The 19,238-nt window shown below is 34.6% G+C and overlaps 1 pseudogene; it reads right to left on the bottom strand.

Annotated features, from left to right (window-relative positions):
• Positions 1-17,187: 17,187 nt before the first annotated feature.
• LOC129081093 (60S ribosomal protein L10a-like) lies at positions 17,188-17,838 on the bottom strand (annotated as a pseudogene).
• Positions 17,839-19,238: the final 1,400 nt, after the last annotated feature.

A 19,238-nucleotide genomic window follows, 5' to 3' on the forward strand; every position in this document is an offset into this window, starting at 1 on the left:
CAAATAATAAATTACTATCAGTAACAAATATATAATCAAAATGCCTTATTACTTGCCTGCCTTCCTCTCCTACCCTTTTTCCTTAGCTTATAAGAGTGGGAGCCATTACTTCTGTTCAAAATACCTCAAAGTACTTGATCTTCTAGTCCCATCCTGGGTAGAATGGCTCATCTCCATGCCTACTGAACTTAGTTGTGGCTCTGAGACCTGCTTTGACTATGCTTAACTTCTGGACATACTTTGAAGAGCTAATGGGATAATCTATCATGTAATTGTTCTCCTATTAATGCAAAAAGGAACAGAACCTTTCAAAATGGTAGCTTTTCCATGAGTCTGACATGGAATGATGATGGTAATTTGGAGCAAAGGCTCCAACTGAAATTCAATGCTTAAAAGTCAAGATAAACAGTAAAAGAAGAAAATTAAAATAATGTAATTCAAACACAAGACATAATCTTTATCAATAATAGTTTATATAGCCATTGTATTCACACAGTCTCTTCTCTCTCTCTCTCAATGAATAACAACAAAATGGCTTACTTTTTATTTAATAGAAGCACCATTCCCAGGAATTAAATATTCTTCTACAATGTGACATTAATAAAGGTTTTGCATCATATGAATATATTCCCTTGCATTTGTGTGTACATGTATTTTTATTCTCACCTGAGGACATGCTTATTGATTTTAGAGAGAGGGGAAGGGAAGGAGATAAAGAGAGAGGGAGAGAAACATCCATGTGAGAAAGAAACATTGATAGTTGTCTCTCATATGCAGCCCAATCCAGGACCAAACCCATAACCCAAGCATGTGTCCTGACTGGGGAATTGAACCTGTTACCTTTCAGTTTAGGGGTTTTGTTCCAACCAACTGAGTAATGGCCAGGGCCATTCTCCTAGATGGCAATGATTATTTATTTAATGATTATTCATTCTTAGTTTTTGTTAAAAACTATTTAATTTTTTCAAATATTTGTGATAATAAACTACTTTTGATAAGCATCATAGCTTCAAAATGTTTACACAAACCACAATTATTTTCTCTAAGGATAAATTTCTGTGTGTAGAATTTCTTAGTAGTGGTCAGAGCCACTACTAAGTTCAATACATACACAAAATAATGTTTTCTTATATATAAATACATTTTCAAAAATCTAAAAATTTGCACTTGTGCTAACTTCCTGAGGATCTAAGTTTTTCTGTACTTTGCTAAAAACAAGAATTACTTTTCCTTAGCTATTACTAATTTCACTAATAAACTAGTTTTATATTGTTGCATTTATTTGCATTTGTTTAAATAATGATTTAGCATGTGCATTTTTACATTTTTATTTCTCATTTGATATGTATTTTCTCTACAAGACATTTTTGTTATATTAAACTAGTCTGAAAGTGAATTTATTTAATTGTATAATCTGTATGCTAATGCAATATAGACAGTCAGCTTCTCCCTTTAGGCTATAAAAAGAAGATACAATATGAATTGCATTTCACTAAAATATCTTTTAACTGTCTCCAAGAGATTTTCTGAAGACAAAAATGGTTTACATTTTTATGATTGCAGGTAGTGTCATATTTTTATTTGATCAAGTATTAAATTATAAAAACAAAATGAATTTGTTTTAATTTTTCATAATTAAATTTAGTAATGGGGAACTATTTTCCGTCCAGAGAAAGGAATCACAACTATAAAGCTGCAACAGTGGCATTTAATAATATTCAAAGATCATTTTCACTATAGCATTAGTCATAGTATCAAATAAAGTTATCAGAATGACTAAATTGACTGATTCTTAGAAATCTAGGTTATGATTCTTTTTTTATTATAGATATAACAGACATAGAAAATGTAAATTTTAGAAAAATAAAAAGAAAATTGAGGTAAATTTGGATAAATTGCAATGTATTTGCAAAACTGTTTTAAACAAGATAAATGAAACAAAAACATGTCATAAAAAAATTTGTTTTAACCGTGAGTAGATGAGAAAAAGCAAGAGACTCTTACATATTATGAAATACAGCCTCATCTCAAATCTGTACCTTGATCAAAACATTACAGCCCCAAAATCTAAATTAACTTCTTAGTGACTATTGATTTGAATTAATCAAATTCCATAAGTGGGAGATAAAGATGCAAAAATCATTATATAGAGACATAGATAGAATTTTTTCTTTCTTAATTGCTTCTTTTATGAAACAAATACAGCTATGCTAACACTTGTTATACTATGCATCCCTGAAAAATCACTGCCCAAGCCCTAGTCTAGTATATCTCTTTGGCATTTTCCATCTTTCTTTCTGCTTTTGCTATTCTTCAGTGCTGGGAATAATTTGTTTCTTCCCAGCACTGGGTCAAATTAAAGGTAGGGATCCAAAAATTGAAATTGGATCATCAGCTGTCACCATACACAAAAATAAACTCAAGATGGATAAAAGACTTAAATATAAGTCGCAACACCATCAAAGTCCTAGAGGAGAACATTGGCAGGAAACTCTCAGATATCCCACACAGCAATTTTTTCACCGATATGTCTCCTAAAGCAAGGGACATAAAGGAAAGAATAAACAAGCGGGACCTCATCAAGATAAGAAGCTTCTGCACGGCTAAAGAAAACATCAGCAAAATGAAAAGGGAGCCAGCCATATGGGAAAATATATTTGCTAATGATACATCAGATAGAAGTTTGATCTCCAAGATATATAAAGAACTCACTCGACTCCATTCCAAGAAGACAAACGATCCAATCAAAAAATGGGCAAAGGACCTGGGCAGACACTTTTCCAAGGAGGAGATACAGAGGACCCAGAGGCATTTGAAAGGATGCTCAGCATCACTAGCCATCAGAGAAATGCAGATCAAAACCACCATGAGGTACCACCTCACACCGGTCAGAATGGCCATCATAAACAGATCAACAAACATCAGGTGCTGGCGAGGCTGTGGAGAAAAGGGAACCCTAGTACACTAGGGAATGTGTACTAGGACTGCATTTTGTGGGAATGCAGACTGGTGCAGCCACTGTGGAAAGCAGCGTGGAATTTCCTCAAAAAGCTGAAAATGGAACTGCCTTTTGATCCAGTGATTCCCCTGCTGGGACTACACCCTAAGAATACCAAAACGTCAATACAAAAGAACCTATGCACCCCAATGTTCATAGCAGCACAATTTATAATAGCCAAGTGTTGGAAGCAACTTAAATGTCCATCAGTAGATGATTGGACCAAAAAGTAATGGTACATATACACAATGGAATACTACGCAGCAGAAAGGAAAAAAAAACTACTAAACTTCACGACATCATTGATGGAACTAGAGAGCATTATGCTAAGCGAAATAAGCCAGGGGGCGAAAGACAAATACCATATGATCTCACCTATAAGTGGAACCTAACCAACAATACAAAGATGCAAGGAAAATAACACCAGCAACACTGAAAGGAAAAGAAATCAACAGAGACAAGAGGGAAGGGGGGGGGCAGGGAAAAGGAAGGGAAGGGGGAAAGTCAAGGAACATATAGCAAGGACTCATAGACAAAACCAAAGGGGAAGACCTGAAGGAGGGAAGGAGTGAAGGGGCAAGGGAAAGTGATGGGGGGTAGGCAGAGACAAATGTATTTGAAAAAATAAATTAAAAAAATGTTAAAACAAAAAGAAATTTAAGGTAGGGGAAGAAATTGATTGGGCCAAACACAAATCCTCTTTTGCAGGTGGATCACAGAGGCCATTAATAATGGCTGTTCAGTATTAATATATTATATTCCTGTAATTGGTAAAGAGTGTGACTACAATTTCATATACAAAGAGATCTCTAAATATTTTTATATAAAAAAACAGAATAAATATTTTACATTCTACCTTGAGAATCCAAAAGGTGCTTTCATATCTAAGGCCATGAATCAGAATGGGAATATGAGAGTTAATAACTTCTCTAGAGTAAGAACAAATGTTAAGCAAACCAGAAATAAGGCATTTCAGAAACTAAACCTCATCATTTGTCTTCATTACATTATTAACATTTAGAATTTAACACATTTATGAGAGAATAAGACAGAATTAAAATAATTATGTAAGAAAATAAATAAAAATGGAAGAAAATATCATTATGGGTGTATTAGTTAAAAACAAATAAAATAAGCAAAAATAACCAGCAAGGTATATGTCTTAATAAACTAAAAATAATTTATTTCTCACTCATGCAGTATCCGTGGCAGTCTGAGCAGTCTAGAATCCATGAGCTGACTCAAAGACCAGGATTCTTCTTTAATGCTTTCATCACTCCACAAAGCACAAAAGAGAATTTGAAGGGCATTTCTTTTCTTTATCATGGACATAAAGCACCTTTTTCCTGCTCACATTTCATCGGCCAGAGCTAATTTCTTGGTTTCATCTAATCAAGAAGATAATAAAGTATAGTTTCCTTTGTGTAAGCAATGGGTAAATGTAAAATAGTTTGTGGTACATATCTAGCACAAGTTCAGCCAAAATGGAAACATATTGTTCAGTTATAATGAGAATTTATGCATTCATAAAAATCTCAAATTTTCCTAAAATATACAGACAACAATATTGGAATTATCTACTAAAATATCAACAGTGACTTATGGATGGAAGAATTGTTTTTTACTTGTTTTATTTTTCAAGCTATTTTTGCACAGTATTTTAGAATTTTCAATTAGAAACAACAGTAATACATACAGATTCATTTAGATTATATATATTATTATTTTTATATATGTATCTGTGTAGAAAAAAGCATACCTTTATTTTCCTCTCAGTTTAATTGATCAATATGAATGTGAGCAAATGCTTTTACCAACCTTATTTTGATTTATTCTGGACAATTCCTTTTCATATATATAGTGGCTTACAAAAATTGTAATTCTGCAATTAATTACCTCCTTAATTCATTGATTTGTTCAGTTAATATTTATAAATGTCTTCTTTGTACCAAGCATTATTCTCATACTGAGGATTTAACAGTGGGAGGAAAAACTGCATGTCCATGAAATTTACATTATAGTGAGAAAAAGTCATAATGCAGATGAGAAAATCAGGAAAATAGAAGGAATGTTAAACGTGAACTTTGATCTCTGTTATCATAAAACAGGTAATAGAGATAGATTTGCAAACGTGGTATAGGGAAGGAAATTCAATGTTAAACAGTATGATGAGGAAAGGTGTTTTTATTAAGTTGATTTCTGACTGGAGAATTTAAGATTATAAGGAAGTCAGTCCATGTGAATGTCTCTGAAGAAAGCATTGACAACAGAAAGACCAACAGGAAAAAAATACTTAGTCATAACAAAAATGAAGTGTTTCAGGAATAGGAATGAGATCTGCGAGGCCAGAGGAGGGAGCCAGGGGAAAGTCCTAGAATCGGAAAGTCAGGCACGTAGCGATATATTCTCTGAGATCTTGAGTTTAGCTTTTTGAGTTGAAAAGTTCTAAGTATTTTAAACAGAAGAAGAGATTATATATATTCGGGGTCACTCACTGTTGTATGGAAGTATATAAAGAGGACCAGGAGGAAGACTCCAGATAAGCAATGATGATCACTCCAACTAGACTAGTGGCATTTGAGGTAGTGAGAAACGGTCAGATTATTGATTCATTTTGAAGGCACTGTCCAAAGGATTTCCTGACATATGTTACAAGTGTATGTTTGTGATAGAGCCTTTCCTGTAAGTCATCCAGGCAACTGCTCGGCCAACTGCCCCCCTGACCAGCCCAACACCAAGGAGTAGAGAAGAGTCATACAAGGTAACTATACTATTCATTCAGCCTTTATTGAAGGCAGGTTCACTCAAAGTAGAACATCACCATACATTAACATGCTACTCACACTCTAACAGTATAAGAGAATTGTAACATACACACACAGCAATCATTGGGGGATAATAAGCCCAAGTCCCAGAATCTCAGTCTGCAGGTCTGGGAGACAGCACAGTAGTCAAGGGAGTTGTCAGCATCTTGCAAGTAAGGATTTCTGGAGCCAGGTGCACAGCCGGGGCAGATGAAGTCCTTAGCCCAGCAGGGCAGAGCCTCTGGTGGCCAAGACCAAGGAGATCCGTGTCGTATTGAGTGTCTGTATATTTTAGGAAAATTTGAGATTTTTATGAATGCATAAATCCTCATTATAACTGAACAATATGTTTCCATTTTGGCTGAACTTGTGCTAGATATGTACCACAAACTATTTTACATTTACCCATTGTTTACACAAAGGAAACTATACTTTATTATCTTCTTGATTAGATGAAACCAAGAAATTAGCTCTGGCCGATGAAATGTGAGCAGGAAAAAGGTGTTTTATGTCCATGATAAAGAAAAGAAATGCCCTTCAAATTCTCTTTTGTGCTTTGTGGTGTGTGGAGCTAGGCAGTCTCAGCGATGATCTGGAACCTGCCTCATTTATACCTTGAAAGTGGTGTGCTCCACCCTTCTGTGTCTTTTTGATAAATGTCTTGGCACCCTGAGGCTCAGTGTGGAATTTGCAGAGGAGCCAATGGGTGGTACATGGCTGTTCTGCATGACACCCCTGCTGGCAAGTGTGGAATTTCCCCAGGAGCCTATCTTTGGGTGCTCCTGCTCTGCAGGCATGGCTATTCTGATCACATGTACGGATATCTTAAGTATGTTTCCTTGTCAGATGTGTCTTCTCTGACTACATGGGCAGATCAAGCGTGTCTCCTTGTGAAGTATGTCTGTTCTGAATTAGTTTCCCTCTTGAACCAGTGTCATGGCTGACTGACAGCAATTTTGGTTAACATAAGTGATATAAGTGACTCCACTTTGTTTTATATACTTTATACTGTCTTGATCGGACCGAGGTCATTTTATCGGTCCTGCTTTCCATGACATGTCAGATTTGGAATGTGAGAGAAAAAGTTGTTCATGTGAAAGAATAGAATTTCCCTTTACTTAGAAGGGGAAGGCTGTGAGGACAGGCTTGAGTCAGTAAGATGTATTTTGTATAAGCCAAGTGTGTAGTCCTTACAAAACAACCAAGTGAAGGTGTTCAATAAAGTACACTAGTCTACAGTTTCATGAGGATAGAATTTCCCCAAAACTACAATAGTATGAATTAATGCACACATTGCACTTATTATATGCCAGGAGCTGTTTTTTACTATGTGTATGAGTTATTTATTTCATACAAAATTTTTATGAGATGGAGGCAGTATTATTATCAACATTGTACAAATAGACAATTGAGATATATGGAAGTCATGCATTTATTTCAAGGATAAAAATCTAGTTATGTATAGTGAGAGTCTGTGTCCATTAGCCCCACTGCCTGAATCTCATGGTAACTAATCATCATATGGCTACTATTTAAGGCCATCAAACTGGATGTGATCCTAATAAAGTCAGGCAAGAATGGAACACATCCACAGGCCGAGCTCTAGAACACTCCAAAATTAAGAATTCAGGTTGATGAGAAAAATAGCAGTACTGAGGATAAAAATAAAGAACATATTATAGGAAAACAAATTGTGCTCTCTTGGAAGCAAAGATAATGTTTCAAGGAGAAGGGTGTAAGCAATTAGGTTAAAAGATGTTGATAGGTCAAATAAGAAAAATTATGAATTTTTTTTATTTAATAACAGGGAAGATATTGGGAACCTTGACAAGATTACATCCAGTGAAAAAACAAGAGTGAACTTCAGAGGGGGAGGAAGTGAAGACAAGGAATGTAGACAATTTTTGGAAGAGTATTTTGTAAAGAAGAAAAATAGGTAGCAGACAGAAAGGATATTGGGGTCAAGGAAGGGATTTTTGTTTGCTTGGTTTTTAAATTAGGAGAATAAACCACTGGCCCTGTACCTTTCTAAGATGGAGTACATAGGTAGAGATAGAAGCAAAGAGATGTCAGGAGTGAAGAAAGTTATGACGCTACTTTGACTCATCATCAAAGAATAATTCAGAGCTGAAAATATAGGAAAAGGAGTGAGTGAGGGAGAAAATAGACTGGGGTCATCTACTTTGAAAATGGGGCAACATTTTGGGTCAACCTCACTCCTAAAATATGTAATATAAAGTGTACTACTCAGAAATGACACTCACCTTCTAACAGATGGGCCAAAACTCAAAAGTTTGACAGAATCTTTGGGCAAGGCCATGAGGAAGAGAAACTCACCCATGCTTTGCAAAAACTAATTTTTAAAAGGGTACAATTCTAATTGGTGTAACTTACCAATAGTTAAAAAATCATGTATATGTTCAGCTTTTGACCCAGCAAGCCCACTTCTAGGAACTATTGCCAAAAGTATAAAAAGTCCATGCATATGGTTATTTTTATATAATTTTTAATTACAAAAGTTCTGAAACAATCCAAAGGTCTATGAATACAGGACTAGTTGAACTATCCATGGTTCATCCACATGCTGAAACACTGTGCAGCCTTAAAAAGTGGAGGAAAACATCTATAGTGACTTGGAATGAACTGCAGGTACAATTGTAATGTGAACAGGGCAGGATACATAAAAATAAATACTACATGTTATTGTTTCTGCAAGAATGAGAAAAGGAAATGTATATATGTAAATTTGCTTATATATATTTGATAAAAGAAGCACAAGAAGGGTTAAAAAGAATTAATACAACTGCTATTGTACAGTTAGAGAAATAGAACTGAGAACCTACATAATATTCTTTGTTATATAGTATTGACTATTGTAATTTATGCATGTCTTATATGTTGAAATAAAATTTTATTAAAAAATATTGAAATAAAAAGAAGCAAATAATTACAGGGTAAAAATCCAAAGCTTGGATTTAAAAAAATCTGATTGTTATATACAAATAGATTTTAATGGAATTTTTATATTTTTGAGATTAAATTTTTTTAAATTATCAATTATACTTGACATACAATATTACATTAGTTTCAGGTGTACAATCCAGTGATTAGACATTATATAATTTACTAGTAATCATTCCAATAAACTTACCAATATCTGATACCATACATAGTTATTACAGTATTATTTACTATATTCTCCATGCTATACTTTATATCCCCATGACAGTTCTATAACTACCAATCTATAATTTTAAATCCCTTCATATTTTTCACCCATTCCCTCAACCCTTTTTTATGGCACAACCATCAAAATATTTTCTGAATTTATAAGACTGCTCCTGTTCCACCTGTTTGTTTACTTTATTTTTAGATTCCACATATAATTAAAATCATATGGTATTTGCCTTCTCTGTCTTATTTCATTCAGCAAAATACCATCTAGGTTTATCCATGATGTTGCTGATAACAAGATTTCATTCTTTTTTATGGGTGAGTCATATTCCATGGTATATATATATTTTTTCTTCTTTATTATTCGTCTATTGAAGGGTATTTGGGTGGCTTTCATATCTTGGCTATTGTAAACAATGCTGCAATGAACATATGTATGTTTGGATATTTTTGATTTAGTGTTTTGGTTTTCTTCCTTTGGGGTTTCAGAAGTAAAATTGCTGGATTCTCCTCTTTCTCTAGTTATATAGCTTTTGTATTGAAGTCTATTTTGTCTGATATAAAATTGTTTCACCAACTTTTATGTTTGTTTAGATTTTTATGAACTATATTTCCTTTTACTTTCAGTCTGCCTATGTCTTTTGATCTGAAATGAGTCTCTTGTAGACAGCATAGGAAGTGTCTTATCTTGTTATCCACTAAGTCTCCATATTCTTTTGATCAAAGATTTAATCCATTTGCATTTAATAATTTTTGAAAAATATGTATATTGCCATTTTATTATTCATAATTTTAATTTTTGTCTTTTTCTTAAAGAAGATTCTAACTTCTCTTGTAATACTGGTTTGATGGTAACAAACTCTTTTAGCTTCTTGTCTGGGAAGCTCTTGTTCTGTCCTTGATTCTAAATGACAGCTTTGTTGGGTAGCATATTCTGGGTTGTAGGTTGTTTCTTTTTTAATTTGGAATATTTCTTGCCAATCCTTGTGGCTTGCAATGTTTCTGTGGAGAAATCAGCTGATAGTCTATGGAAGTTCCCTTATGGATAATTAACTGTTTTTTCTCTCCCTGCCTTTAAGATTTCTCTGTTTGTTTGTTTGTTTTTTTAAATGGGCTTTTAAAAAACATTTTATTTATTTATTTTTAGAGAAGGGAAGGAAGAGAGAAAGAGAGGGAGAGAAGGATCAATATGTGGTTGCATGTTGTGTGCTCCCTACTGGGGACCTGGCCTGCAACCCAGGCATGTACCCTAATGGAATCAAACTGGAGACCCTTTGGTTCACAGGCCAGTGCTCAATCCACGGAGCCACACCAGCTAGGGCTCTCTCTTTGTTTTTGACCTTGACATTTTAAATATGATATGTCTTGGTGTGTGTCTCTTTGGATTCATCTTGTTTGGGACTGTCTGCACATCCTGGCCTTGCATATCTATTACCTTTACCAAGTTAGAGATGTTTTCCATCATTTTGTTTTTCACATAGTTTTTCAGTTACTTGCTCTTATCTCTCTTCTCTGCCTGGAACCTTCATGATGCAAGTATTGGTACACATGAAGTTTTCCCAGAGGCTCCTTATACTATCTTTACTTTTCTGATTTTTCTTTTTGCTGTTCTGATGGGCCTTTTCTGCTTCCTTATCTTCCAAACTGCTGATTTGACCTTCTGCTTCATCTGTTCCACTATAGATTCCCTGTAATGTATTCTTCATTTCAGGTAATGTATCCTTCATTTCTGACTGGTTCTTTTTTCTGTTTTCTATCTCCATTTTTTTCTCCTGTTTTCGGGGGAATACCCTTCCTCTAAGTTCATCTACCCTTCCTTTAGGTCCCTATAACTAGTGTTTTGAACTCTGCATTTGATAATTGTCTCCATTTTGTTGACTTTTTAATAGATTTTGTTCTGTTTTTTTCATTTGAGACAGGTTCCTTGGTCTTCTCTTTTTGGCAGCCTCTCTGTGGTTGTTTATTTGTAGTAGGTAGAGCTGTTATATTTCCCGGGCTTGGTAGCGTGCACTTATATGGTAAGTGGTATGTAGGGTACAGTGGCACAGCCTCCCTGATCACCAGAGCTGGGGCTCAGGTGCCCACTGAGTCCACCCTTTGAGTATGTTACTTGCAGAGGTACTTGGGTGGTGCTTTAATAAATCTGAAACTATCCACCAGATGACATGGCTTCTCCAGAGGAGGAGGAGAAAGAGAAGGAGAAGGAGGAGAAGGAGGTCCAGGCCAAGGTCAGTCACCACCTATGCTTTGTCTGAGGCCACATAGCATGACTTACAAAGTGATCTGCAGATGGCTTCTACTTGTGATAGGCTTGGAGGTGCCCAGGAGAGGCCAAACTGCAAACCAAGGTCAGCTCCCACTAGTGCTGGGTTTGCAGACACATAGCCAGAGGTATTGAGCATGCTTAGGCAAGATGTTTCTTGTTTGAGAGATTTTAGGAAAGTTTGAAGCATAGGCCAAGACCAGCCGTTTATATGGGAAAACCACTGAAAACAGCTTGGGTAGACCTGCAAGTTGGTTAAGGCAGGTTCTCAAGGAATCACCAGGGTGGGAAGAACAATGTTACCCAGATTAATAGAGACTCAGATGCAGTGCTAGCTCGTTGGCTTTCTGAGGGTAGAGCTCAGGGAAGGAACAATGGACTCTACCAGCACTTTTGTCTGGGAGAAAGATGCTCCTCTAGCTCTCGTCCTGATACCAAATAATTTAGTTCCTTTCTATATGTCCCTCATGCTTTTTCAGCTGCTACCCCAGCTCTAAAACTCAAAGTGAGTGAGCCTGAGTAAGTGGGTACTTTAAGAAGAATGTCTGAGTCTCCAACAGTGCTGCCTTTCGCTCAGTCAAAATTGTGATAATTTTTACAGCCAGAAGTCATGAAGACTTCTCTATCTAGCACTCTAACCCTGGGCTGGAGGCCTGATGTGGGCTGGGGACACTTCAGTCCTCAGGGGGACCACCACAGACAAGTTACCCTTCCTAATTTTTATCTACCACGAATGGGTGTGGGACCAGTTCATTCAGTGCCTCTGCCCCTCTTATCAGCCTCAATGTGGCTTTTTTTTATATCTTTAGTTATAGGACTTCTGTTCAACTAGATTGCACGTGGTTCTGAATGATGGTTGTGCTGTGGTGTAGTTGTAATTTTGATGTTGTAAGAGGTTTAGAGTGCCGCATTTATCTACACCTCCATCTTAATTGAAACCGATTTATTTTTCTTAATGAAATTTTAGTTTGCATTCTATTATGGCAAAAGTGCTTTCTTATATAACAGGTCTTTTTTGTGTTTTTTAAATGTTATGCAATTATTTCTTCCTTGTGCCAATTTTTCTGTCATGTAATGGTTTTGATTTTTACAAGTTCTTCTTATATTAGAGATATTTGCCTTCTGTCTGTGGCATACAGCGCAAATTTTTCCCCACTGTGGTATTTGCTTTGTAACTTTGCTTATGTTTATTTATTTGTTTATACCTTTCTTTTACTGCTGCAGATTTTTTTAGGCATACTTAGAAAGCTCTTTTCCATGCTCAGATTTTAATGTAATTAATATATATTCTCTTCTAGTCTCTTTATGGTCTCTCTTTCTTGCTCTAGCTCTTTTGCTCTTTCTCTTTCCTTTCTCCTTTCTTTCTTCCTTCCAACTGCCAAACAAAAATTGCACCTGTCAAAGTTAGACAATGAAGACTTTTTTCAAAGAAATTCAACAGGGAAGAGAAACTTTCCTCCACTAAAACAAACAGCTGGAAAGTCTTTAAAAATATAAGAGTTGCCCTGGAAGGGTCATAGGTCATCTGTATCTGCTAACTGACTTACCAATACAGAAAAGGAAGGTATGCATTAATAAAGTTATTTCAAATATACAAAAATTTAAATAACTAAATGATTGTATGGACTAAATTTTTAAGTTTTTAAATATGCTTTTTCTCCTAAAAAATGTTTCTTGCTTTGCTTCAAATGATAAATTTTTAATTGATATATCATCCTCCTTTTTATATGTTTTATATAAATGTCATAAAAAAGACAAATAGTTTAAATACAAACTTATTTTTATGTTGCTGAAAAATAAAATTGCTAATTAGTAATGGTATTATATTTTTGATCTGTCCAACCACATTTTTAATTTTTAAGCATCACTCAAAAAAATGAGGAAAGTCATAGCTTTTCTGTTTGAAAATTCAATTAGACTTACCTGAACAAAAAGACAAGCCCTTATCTTTCTCCATAGATGACTTAAGGGAAGACTCAAAAAACAGTAATTAGATATGTAATGGGTGTGGCTCTCTGAATATTTGCTGTCTTTAAACGTAATGAATCTATAGAAATTATTTACTGACATGTTATTAATTTATTCTATAAAGTAAAATTAATATATAGCCAAACAAAATAAATAACAAGAAGAGGTAATAATAACCATACATTTAAAAACTGTGGTATTATTTGGGTGTTTTTTCCTGTCTACAAATAAGCCATGCTGATATTCGCATAATGTGAAAAGCTAATGTGTGTGTGTGTATGTTCAGTGTTTTAAAAAAGAAAAAAATACAGCAGGCATGTGCAGAATATCATTTTTAGTGTTTACAAACTATATTTATTTAAGAGACACAGGAATCAGCTTAAGGGAACATCTGTTGACCAATGATGAGATAATTTGAGCATAAATAAAATAATGAATACAATTTATTGAAACACATTGACCAAAAATGAACAAAAAAAAAAGAACTGGAATCTAAGGAACAAAATAAACTAACAAGCAAAATGGAATCAGAGGTAATGGAAGTAAGATGGTATCTGTGCTCAGGCAAGGCTTTTAGCTTGAATTTTAGTTTCTTCTGCCGAAAACCCTCTGCTTATGCTCTTGGATCTCAACTGTCATATCATAAGAAAGTACAAGTTAGACTCCCAAATGATTAATGACCACATAGAAGAAGTTGCTGTGAGGTTAGAGACCATTTTGGATAATCCAGTCTCAGCTAATTTCCTGGCTGAATGCAGCCATATGAGTGAACTCAGCCTACATTATGTACAGAAAATGGACCAACCACTTCAGCTTTGGTCAAATTCTAAACCTATAGCACCATGTAAAACAGTAAATTGTTGTTTTTAGCATAAAAATATTAACATGTTTTAATATATCAAAAATAATAAAACATCTTATGACCTGCTATACAAATGACCAAACCAAAGATAGTTTTAAACAATATTGTCCTGACACTGGGTTAATTTGAATATTGACTGAATATTGGGAATCATATTCAAAATTTAAAATTTGCATTTTATTGATATTTTACATATGTAGGAGACTATTATTATATTTAGGGGATCTTTGCTTGAAGATTAAAAAATTATTTATTTTCAAATCGTTCAGTGAAGAAAGGATTATACAATATATATTCAAAGAAAAAAAGAAAGTGAAAGTGACAAAATGTTAAACATTGGTGATTCTATGTAAAAATTGTGAGGCTATTGATTCTGTTATTCTTTTACCTATTCTGAAGTTTTAAATTTTTTAAATAGAAAATATGAATGAACAAATGAATAAATGAATATATTGCAATGTTAGAGAACATCTATCAATGAATTCTTTTATATCTCACTTAAAATTTTGTACATTGTTCTCACCAAGAACCCTATATTCCCCTTTTCTAATTTATATTTTATTAAAAAACATTGTCATGTGTGAAGCTAGTGGTTTTTGTATATTGTTATTATGCATGTTTTATCTACTATACACATATATTGTCTGCACTCCTTACTCCTGCCACATCATAAGCTCTAAGGGAACAGAATTTAGCAGTTGGTGTACAGGAAATACTTAGTAAATATTTATTGAATTAATGCATCTTGACCTTAAAGATTCTATTTAATATTTTAGGAAAGTACAAGTTATTATTGTTAGTAACAATAATAATTTACCTTTAAATATTATATGATTATAGGATAAAAACATTTATTTTGAATGTTTATCATGTCAGGATTATCTAAGGTATTTTACATATAATTTTTAACATCACTCAATAGTAAACATCAATTCCATTTTACAATGAAGAAACTTAGCCTCAGAGATTTTAAGTATCCCAAAGTCATCTATATAATAGAAAAACATCTAAGTATTAGTTTTCATTCCTCCAATAATATTTTCTCAGTTCTTGTTTAGAGTTTGTTTTGTCTGAATGAAAAACTTCTGCTTTTGCTCTTGGATTTCAATTGCCATATTAATAGAAAGTCCAGTCTAGACTTTCAAATATCTTCTCTGGACTACTGAGATTTGGATAAAATTCATTAAGAATGAATTTCCAAGGTGATGGAAGCTCTCTGCTTCTCCTGTTCTTGACAGGTACCCGTGTATTCCTGTTCACCATCACCCTGAGACATGATGGTGAAGGTCAGAGTGAATAAATTTGTCCATATTGGGTGCCTGGACACCTAGGCTGCTTTTAACTATGGCAAAGTGAATATTTTCACTATCAATGACCCCTTTATTGACCTCAACCTCATGGTTTATATGTTCCAATATGATTCTACTCATGGTTAGTTCAAAGGCACAGTCAAGAGTGAGAATGGGAAGCTTGTCATCAATTGAAAGTCCACCTCTATATTCCAGGAGTGAGTTCCCTGCCAACATCAAATGAGGTGATCCTGGTTGTCAATATGTTGTAGAGTCCACTCGTGTCTTCACTACCTTGGAGAAGGCTGGGGCTCACATGAAGGGTGGAGCCAGAGGGTCATTATCTCTCCCCCTTCTGCAAATGTCCCTGTGTTTGTGATGGGTGTGAGCCATGACAAGTATGACAACTCCTTCAAGATTGTCAGTAATGCATCCTGCCCCACCAACTGTTTTGTCCCCACAGCCAATGTCATCCATGACAACTTTTGCATCATGGAGAGACTCATGAGCACAATCCATGTCATCATTACCACCCTAAAGACCATGGATGGCCTCTCTGGGAAACTGGTATAATGGCAGAAGGCTTCCCAGAATATCATCCCTGCTTCTAATGGCACTGTCAAGGCTGTGGGCAAGATCATCCCTGAGCTAAATGGGAAGTTCACTGGGATGACCTTCTGTGCCCCTACTCCCAATATGTCAGTTTTGGATATGACTTACCACCTGCAGAAAGCTACTAAATACAATGACATCAAGAAGATAGTGAAGCAGGCATCAGACAGTCCCCTCAAGGGCATCCTGGGCTATACAGAAGACCAGGTTGTCTCCTGCAAACTTAACAGGGACCTCCTCCTCCACCTTTGATGACCACATTGTCAAGTTCATTTCCTAGTATGAGGATGAATTTAGCTTCAGAAACAGGGTAGTGAACTTTATGGTCTACATGGCCTCCAAAAAGTAAGAACCCACTGGACCACCAGCTCCAACAAGAGGAAGAGAGGTCCTTAGTTGCTGGGAAGCCCTTGTCCTAGATTGACCCTCTAACACACAATGAATCTCTTGACCTCCATGTTTTCTACCCCAGACCTCCTATAGAAGTGGAGGGGCTTAGAGAGCCCTATCTTGCCATACACCACCAATAAAGTTCACTGTACCCAGGCAAGGGGTGGGGGCGCGAAGATGGTGAAGGAAAGAATTAGGTTGATTATAGAATCTAATGTGTAAAATTACCACAGCATGTAAGGATTGGAAATGTATTATTTATCATTCCACATTTCTGCTTTTCACTTCAAAATTATTAAAATGTTATAATTCAATAAAGGAGTTTTAAAGCAAAAGGATATGGTTTTGTCAAAAGAAAAAACAAAAACCATAAGTACTACTGTTCTGATGTCCACTCAAGATGGATATGACATGTTACACATTTGTTAGAGTCATTAGTATTCACATGAACAAAACAATTACAAATAAGCCAAGATAACAAGTTAAGAAGCAAATAATAGAGTTAAATGAGAAAAAGTGGGCAATTTTGAATGCTTTTTTAACAAGAGAGATTAGTCCATGACAAAAGCAAAATGCTACTAAAAATAAGTTTTAATTATTGGAGGCAGAACAATTACCTGGACAAAACAATTAGGAAAAATTGCTTAAAAATAATGTGAGAAATTGAAAATTTTAACCTTTAATTTATCAACAAATATTATTTTTCAAAAATATGCTCATAAACTGTGTTGCAATTTCTCTAACACCATAATAATTTACACATATAATAATAAATGTTTTATTATAATGACGTTTAATGGTAGCAGTAGAATGTATTAAGCTGTACCTTAGTACAGGCATTGGAGGTTGCCCATGATGCTCTTTATGTACAAAGCCTGGAAGTTCTTTCAGCATTTTTGAGCAATAACACCATGGAATTGACAGCTAAGTGGATGTTGTACACAAGCTCATGAACTGTCATTTTCATGTGTCCATCAGCCACTGCCAAAAACAGCACCGCTTCATCTGGAACTTGATTGTGTATTTCACTTCTTGACTTTGGCCACCACATTCTCATTGTGAGTCAAGAAAGAAGGGAACTTGCCAGCCTTATTCAAGCCTGGGCCCAGGATTGGTGGAATCTGCTCAATCAGAGACTCTGAAGCCAAGAAGGCATCATACTTCTTGGTCAGCTACTTGACCAGTTTCTTATTCTTGTTGAGTTTCTTCAGCACCTCAGTGTCCAGGTCGGGGACATCTACTGCCTTAGCCTCATCACAGTGTTGCTGGTCCCCCAGAGCACAGGTGGAGAACTTGGGGCAAAGAATGGAGTTAAGACTGACAAGTGCTCGAGAAGTGTTTGTCCTTCCGTAGTTCATAGTCCTTGAAACTCATCTGCAGATCCACCGTCTCCAAAAACTTCTGCACTTGTGCTGGTTCCCATGCAGAACATTGTGTACTACCTGGTAGAGGGTGTCTCAGGGAACTTTGCTGCTCATGATTCTTCTTGAGACAGAAACAAAAAAAGAGCTAAATATTTTTTACTTATGGTATTTACCTCATGCCAACATCCAAGAATACATTTGTTCATAAATGTAATGATTTACCTTCTAATAAAGATAGTGCAAACTTGCTACAATAGTGCTAGACATTATTCATTTCTCAACATTACAGCAACAAATAATGAAAACTAAACAGAGCCAAGATGAAAGTTTATAGCTACTGAAATAATTTGGGGCATCACCTTGCTAGATATGACACAATATCTGGACATATAAATATGTATAGTTGTATGTATACTGGTTCTATATTTGATTGTGAAGAGAAATATAGTTAGTGTGCTGGGAGAAGAGTCAAAATTAACATAGTCATAGACATAAAGAATAAATGTCATATGGTATCCTAGATAGGATACTAGAATTGAAGATGAACAATAGGTAACTAGGGGAATTTGAAAAAAATATTTCATTAATAATAATGTATCAATATAAATTAATGAACTGTAACAATGTAGCATACTTACATAAGATATTGATAATAAGGAAATTGTATTTGGAGTGTATGGAAACATTATATTTCAAAACTAAAATGTTATAGAAATGCAAATATATTCTAAAAAGTTATTTGTTAAAAAGAAAACAAAAACAAAAAAGTGCAGTACTTCTTTGCCTAGTTGGGTGTGTATGTGTTTAGTTCTTGCTACCTGTGGTGTGTCTGTACTTAACAAGAATTATATTTGTATCTTAAGGAAAATGTAAAGTAAATTTTAAAACATAAGTAATGGCTATTAAAATAATTTGATGCTTTGGAAAAATACACAATTTCTCTGTGCCTTGTAAGAAAAAAAATGGCAGTTTTTCCCAAATATATTTATAAAGATAATCTGGCATTAACTATTTTAAAGAAATACATGAAGGATATTTTAACACAGTATTAAAAGTAGAGGCATTTTTTTGCCAGCTCACAAATTTTTGCTTCAAATCTGTAAAGGAGAAAATGCTATGTAGTTATAGTCTGTGATTTGGATTTTAAAAATTAATTATGAAACATTATTACTAAAATTAAAATTATACTAAAGTATAGTAAATTATTCTTTAATTTTTTGTTGTTTTTGAAGAAGAGTTGAGGTACACAATATGATATTACTTTTCATAAAAAAAACAGTTATAGCCCATATTTTGTAAATGCTTAAGAAAACTGCACTTTTACATTTGAGTCAAAATATTTTGTCATTAAATTAATATGCTTACAGTAATGTCAGCAATATGTATAACAAATAATAATTGAGGCCAAAGATGTTGTTCACACATTCTAACACATTCTTACTATTCATGTGTCTTGAGATGATTTAAAATATCCAAAATATGGTTTTCTCATCTGTTAATGGCAATAATAATGT

The sequence above is a fragment of the Pteronotus mesoamericanus genome, unplaced genomic scaffold (genome assembly GCF_021234165.1).
Source record: "Pteronotus mesoamericanus isolate MK-2021 breed Mesoamerican mustached bat unplaced genomic scaffold, CSHL_Meso_final contig_94, whole genome shotgun sequence".
NCBI lineage: Eukaryota > Metazoa > Chordata > Mammalia > Chiroptera > Mormoopidae > Pteronotus > Pteronotus mesoamericanus.